General features: G+C 43.4%; 1 pseudogene; it reads left to right on the top strand.

The window, feature by feature from the left end:
* Positions 1-2,124: 2,124 nt before the first annotated feature.
* Positions 2,125-4,241, top strand: LOC144148308 (uncharacterized; annotated as a pseudogene).
* Positions 4,242-7,160: the final 2,919 nt, after the last annotated feature.

A 7,160-nucleotide genomic window follows, 5' to 3' on the forward strand; every position in this document is an offset into this window, starting at 1 on the left:
ACTAAATCCAGCATCAGCCGACCACAGACTACTGGTTGCATGCCCTGTAACAAACCACGGTGTAAGGTATGCCCACAAATGACCACCACACAGCGCGCCGCCAGCAAAGCTTCAAACTATTATGTTAACGTAAAAGGGAACTTTAACTGTGATTCCGCCAACGTCGTATACCTGCTGGAATGCACCCTCTGCGGCAAACAATACATTGGCCAGACTGAAACACCCTTTCGTTTGAGGTTTAACAATCACCGCTCCCATGCAAAAACCTGCCCTTCTTTGCCTCTATCAAAGCATGTTAACACTCCTGGTCATTCTTTTGAACAACTGAAGGCCACAATTCTTGAATCTAGTTTTAAAACGCATCACGATCGCGAGGTTCGTGAGTCTTACCTTATCTATAAGTTTAAATCAGCGTCGTTTGGCATAAATGAAAGTTATGGGAAATTAACCTGTCTTTCCTCCGATTAAAATTTCGGCTGCATTTCTCAGGCTAGTGTTATGCCTGTTCATTTCTTTCCCTGAATAATATTCTCCCATTAGTTGGCGAGCTCTCGTAGTTGGGTATAGTTTCGTGCTAGCACGACGTTTTTTAGCACAATGGCTTCACTGAAGCAAATTTGATGAACAAGCCTGGACATTGTGTTCTGGGTAGAAGGCTGCAGTACCATTTTTAGCTTTGATATTCTCACCTTGCAATTAATTTGTGAACGCGAGCGTGTGTGATTGTTTTCGTGTCCACTTTCTTTTTTGTATTGTTGTTTTCTAATATTCGTTGCTGACCGCCTCGGCATTCCCTGAACTGGCGCCATGCGCCGGGCAGATGAATACCACTTGCTGCCGCGTCATACGCGTGCACCTGCCTGTTTTTTTTGTTTTTTTTTAATGACCTTTTTTTTCATGACTTGCTTGACCTTGTCTTTTTCCCGTATCAATGTACACTCATTTCGAGTCGAAACTACCTATCCTACTGCTTTTGGGCGCGACCCGCGCCTCCCACCAAACAGAAGCCACATGTCTCACGTTTCAATTACCTTACCAGGATTCTTAGAACGGGTGTGTATGGGCAGATGTTCATCCTTTGTGTGCATTTGCATATCTTCGTTTCCTTGTTCCGCTTGACTAATCTTTTTGCCCATGTCAAACACGTGCATAGGCATATCTTGTTTTGACCCCTCTTTCACCCCCGTTGCCACAAGGGAGGGGAAAATTACTTAGTTATGTTTTATTTATTTTTTATTTTTTTTCGCTCTTTGTATACCAATGTACACTCTTTCCTGTCGAAACTGCCTGTCCTATTGCTTTTGGGCGCGACCCCCGCCTCCCACCAACAGAAGCCACGTGTCTCTCGTTTCAATGACCTTACTTGGATTCCTAGAACTTGTGTAAATGGGCAGATGTTCGCCCTTTGTGTGCATATCTTCTTTGGAACGTCTTCGTTCCGCGTGACTAATCTTTTTGCCCATGTCAAACACGGGCATGGACCTATCTTGTTTTGACCCCTCTTTCACCCCCGTTGCCACGGGGGAGGAAAATTACCTCGTTATTTATTATTATTTTTATTTTTTAATTATGTATTATTTTTTTTTCTGTGTTTGGTTCTTCTCTCTCTCTTTTTTTCCAAGTTCGTACCGCGTGACTGTGTGTTCTTATTATCCTTGTTTTCCCGCCCTCCCTTCATTCTTTTGCTACCCACCAACCATGAATCCATTTGTACAAACTCTCCCTCCTCTTACCTTGCCCTCGCGCTTGCTACATTTTCTGTATATATAGCTCTGAAACGAACTTATTTTGTACTCTGAAGAAAGGGAGTCCTCTCCCTGAAACGTCAGTAAACTTATTTTTATTTTCTAAGTCTTTCTCGTTTGTCTCTGTCTCTACTAACCTTATTTTTTTCGCGCTCTGTGAGTTTTTATCTTTTCAGTCTATATATATATATATATATATATATACATATATATATATATATATATATATATATATATAGGGTTTGGAAATGAGGGGCTCGTTAGGAAATACAGAAAGAAATGCCGGCAGTCTACAACGCCAAAGAAGGCATAGGGGAAGGTTAAACTATTTGTTTACCGTTAGTGACGTTACATTATTATTAATTTTTATTAAGGGGGTATGGTAGGGTAAACCGGCCAAAAAAGCGAATTTGCAATTTTGGCGCAGAAAAATCGAGTGCTGTATGAGGAACAACACCGTGGAAGCGCGTCGTCAAGTGCCCGCTCAAAATGGTTTAAATGCCGCGCAAATGGCGGACACAGCTGAGACATCGGTTCAGAGGACGGTATGTTTAGCGTTGTTTTTCGCGGTTCGCTGCATTATTTCACGTTTTTTTTTTGCTTGCGTCTGTGTTTCCTGTATATGTAGCGTATTAAATCATCGTACATTTTTGAAATTACTAACTTTAAGAGACTTGCCGCTAGTGGTGCTCTTGTAGTATGTACTATTTTTGTGATTGTTCCCACAATTACGGTCGTGGTCGCGTTGCCTCCGCTTCGAGTTTGAAACGCACTGCGATACCGGAAGATGGCGCGATCATCCAACAAATGGACCAAAAAGAGAACTTTTAAAGGTAATCGGTTTACGACCAAGCAAGACAGCAAGAAACCTGCTCGACGAAGCGCAAGCTTCGCGAAACTAGGTGAGAGGCATGGTGGTGCATCTTTTGACGTAGACGGCGCAAGTACAACTGGTTACCGCCTGATCGAACTCGCTCTTCTCCGTAGCTTTTTGCAAAACGTTGCTGTGTGTTAAAAGTGCAAAAGGGAGAAATTATTTTGGAAGAGGCTTTTGACAGGCGTAGCGGTTTGGCGTCCTCTATAAATGTCACCTGCAGCGAGTGCGATGCTTGCAATGTGCTCGAGACATCCAGGCGCACTTCTGGCAACATCTTTGAAGTGAATGAAAGATTCGTGTACGCCCTTCGTACCTGCGGAAAAGGATTGGCATCGGGTCGCACCATGTGTGCTGTGCTGAATCTACCACCACCACCAACAAAGTTTGCGTCGTACAACGCAAGGCTTCTTGACGCATCCACGACCACAGTGAGAAATAGTATGGCAAAAGCTGCCGAAGAACTGAAGAAAGTGGCCTTCTACTCTGATGGAGACCTGGAAACTGCGGTCACAGTGGATGGAACATGGATGAAGCCTGGTTATTCTTCACTACATGGTGTCGTAGCAGCAATATCGGCTGACAAAGGAAAGGTGTTGGACTTTGAAGTAGAATCCAAGTTTTGCCACATCTGTGCTCGCAACCTTCACACAGATGACAACATGAGTGAATGTAAAGTTGCCTACAATGGGCCATCTGGTGGAATGGAATGTGCTGGAGCTGTAAAAATTTTTGGACGCTCTGTTGAAACGCACCAGCTAATGTACACAAGTTACATTGGTGATGGAGACACTAAGGCATACATTTCTGTCAGAGACTCACAGCCCTACAAGAAGGCCATAGAAAAGCATGAATATGTGGGACACGTGCAGAAGCGAATGGGCACGGGGCTCAGGAACATCAAAAAAAAATTGGAAGGGGAAAAAGCTCGCCGATGGTCTGCCACTTTCAGGGAAAGGACACCTCTCAGAAAAGGACATCGACTCCCTTCAGGTTTACTATGGCAAAGCTATCCGGGAAAATGTAGATAGTTTAGATAACATGAGACGAGCTGTGTGGGCAATATACTTTCACAAGTTATCAACATATGCCAAGCCCCAGCACGGACTCTGCCCAAAAGGACCATCCTCATGGTGTGGGTATAATCGCAGCCTTGTTGAGGGAAGCGAAACCTACTCCCACAAACACAACATTCCTGAGGAAGTGATGGATGTCCTCAAGCCAGTGTTCAAGGCGTTGTCAGATCCAGCTCTTCTGAGGAAATGTCTCCATGGAAGAACCCAGAACACTAATGAGTCACTGAACCAACTCATCTGGTGCCGCTGCCCCAACACAACATTTGTCAGCGCTGACACGGTGAAAACAGCTACTAATGATGCTGTAGCATACTACAATGATGGCAATTCCGCATGGAAAGCAGTTCTGGAAGCCCTTGGAATTGTTCCAGGTGTGTTTTGTGACATTGCCTTCAACAGGCTATTAAAAAGCGTGTTGACCGGGCAGAATTCTACGGTTCCGTCGAAAGCAAAGAAAGACGACGGGTGAAAAGGAACACCAAGAAGGGTTTCAGAAACACCACTAAAAAAGCCAGCAGCAAAATGTATTCTCCTGGTTCATTTTAAGCATACTTGACCAATACGCAAACATAAAACTTCGTTTTTCTCAAATTGAGTTTTTTGTAACTTCTTCAACTTCAATATACCTTTTCTCGGAAAGTATTGATTTGATTACAGTGAAACTTTGCACACACGTTCTACAGCTAATCATAAATATTCTGAACTAAAACAATTACGTTAACATAAATATTACTACTGCAAAAAAAAGTTATACCTCAAGGCACCCTCTTACAGCTGTGTGCATGACGTGACATTATTTTTTTGCGCCCATACTCCAAGTAAAGTATAAAATGTCTTTAGTTCAGATAAAACCAATGGTTATTTAGAATAACACAGCGCAATATCACCACATTCCTCTTTTTTGTTCCAGAGAAAAGGTACATTCAATGAACAAACACACCTGAAATTTTGGGAGTGGGCCACAAGAAAGATACACAATCTAGACCCAGACAAAGTGCTTCATGTTTTACCCAGTGGCATCTTGTCTGCGCACAACAAATTTGATGCGGATATCTGCAAGCGTTTCGGAAATATAACGTTAAATTTAACATGTATCATTTACCCCACCATACCTCCTTAATTACGTGAGAAAGAAAGAAAGGAAAACACGCGCCCGGAGTGGGGACCGAACACTCTGGGCGCGTGTTTTTCTTTCTTTCTCACGTAATTATTAATAATAAATAATAATGTAACGTCACTAACGGTAAAAATATTCTAACCATTCCCCTATGCCTTCTTTGGCGTTGTAGACTGCCGGCATTTCTTCCTGTAAACATATATATATATATATATATATATATATATATATATATATATATATATATATGTATATATATATATATATATATATATATATATGTATATGTATATATGTATATATATATATATATATATATATATATATATATATATATATATATATATATATATATAAAAGTGTGTGACATAGTATGTAGATGTATATTTATGTATATATATGACGTATATATGACGGGCTGTATGACGTCGCGATTTTGGTGGTTGGGGGCTTATGTACATGGACAATATCAGAGAGAATGCGGTGGAACAGTTGGGTGAGTCGACTCGTCTGCATGTGGTAGCTACAAATTTTGTGGATGGTGTAGGCAGAACGTAGAACGTCTGCAACAATTTGTGATAGCAAGGTCTTGCCGCTGTCGCTGAGCAGATCAAGGGGCGCCCCATGTCGCACGATAATGTCGCACAAGAAAAAGTCGGGGAATTCGTGAGCACACCCAGACCATAGCGGAGCCGTCTCTGCGCTCCTAGTCAAGTGACTGACCACCCTAACGATCCAGCGGCACCCAGTCGATGTAAAAGTAATGGCCCATAGAGATCAATGCTTACTCTGTCAAATGGAACACAAGGGCAAGGAACCGGCTGCAACAAACCGGCAGGAGGTGATGTACATTGCTTGTGTCTGTGTACACATTGCGCAAGAGGAGATGTACTCTGAGACTCTTGTGGAGATTCTAGGACACAAATCTATACTCCGAACACGATCATTAGTCTTGTGGAACCCAAGGTGTCTAGGTGTTCCGTCATCGTTAATAGATTTAAGTATGCGAACCCGAAGCTGACGAGGAAAGAAGGGCACCCATTTATGGCCCGAAGGATATTGATTGGTGCAGTAGAGCATGCCATCCATAATCCACAAGTTGTTCAGTTGTTCAGTTGCCGTCGGAACCGGCTATTGGGTGGTCGTGCTAAGCCGCTCATTAAAGTTCTCCAGTAGGTATCGTTCCGCTGAAGCGAAGACAGCTTGGTGGCTGCCTCCACTGGAGCCTGGTTGAGGAGTTTATTGGTAAACGGCCGTAGATCGGAAGACGCAGCTTGTTGCAAGGAGGATATTGTGTCTCTCGAAAGGGCATACGGGCCCGAATGCCTTTCCCCTGACCTTAAAGTAATGGGGAATTCAAATTGCTGGAAACGCCGTATCCATCGGCCGTGGTGCCCAGATAAGTGTTTCATTGTGGATTCCCAACAGAGGGCGTGACGATTTGCAACGATGGTGAAGTGGAGACCGTAAAACTATGAGCGAAACTTTTGTGTAGAGCTGACTACAGCTAGGCGCTCCTGTTCTATGGTGGTGTCGTTCTTCTCAGCGGGCCTCAGTCAGCCACTAGCATGTGCTATGACTATGTTCCGGAGCTGAGCATCGCGCTGGACCCGAAAGGAACCAAATGCCACACGCATAGGCATCAGTGTGCAATATAATGGGCGCTCAGTCATGAAAACGACACAGGATGAGGTCAGAGCTAAGTGCATCCTTCAGAGCTTGAAATGCAGTCATCCGTCCAATTAAAGACACTTCAGCTCATAGGAGCTGATACAAGGCAGCCGCAAGGGTGGTGACGTTGCATATAAAACGCCCAAAATATGACGCCAGCCCAAGGAAACTCCGCAGGCCTTTTTCTTGAAGGGGTTCAAAGAAAATTAATAACGAAGGCTGTTTTGTCAGGAACCGGTGGCATTCCGTCTTTGGAGACGACTTTTCCGAGCACTATGAAAGTTTTGCTGGCAGAAAGACATTTTTTTTTGTGTTCAGGTAAAGTCCAGCGTTAAACAGGCAAGTAAGTGCCTCGTCAATCCGCTCAAGATGGTGTGAAGATGTGCAGAAAAAATAACATTATGCAGATAACAGGGGAAAAATATTTTAGGTCACGAAGCAAAGTGTCCATCTTACGTTCGAATGTTGCCGGAGCATTGCAAATGCCAAATGGTATTACATTACGTTCGTAAAGACCATCTGGCGTAGTATATGCGATGTTTCCTTTGTCAGCTTCATGCATCAAAATTTGCCAGTGCCGTGACCAGAGCTCCAGGCCTGAGAATAACTCGGTCCTTTGCAGGCAATCTAAGGCATCGCCTTTACAGAGCATAGATATACATCTTTTGAGTGATTTT

Source organism: Haemaphysalis longicornis, unplaced genomic scaffold (assembly GCF_048455015.1).
Source record: "Haemaphysalis longicornis isolate Haplotype H1 unplaced genomic scaffold, Haemaphysalis longicornis Haplotype H1 scaffold_8, whole genome shotgun sequence".
In the NCBI taxonomy this organism is placed as follows: Eukaryota; Metazoa; Arthropoda; class Arachnida; order Ixodida; family Ixodidae; genus Haemaphysalis; species Haemaphysalis longicornis.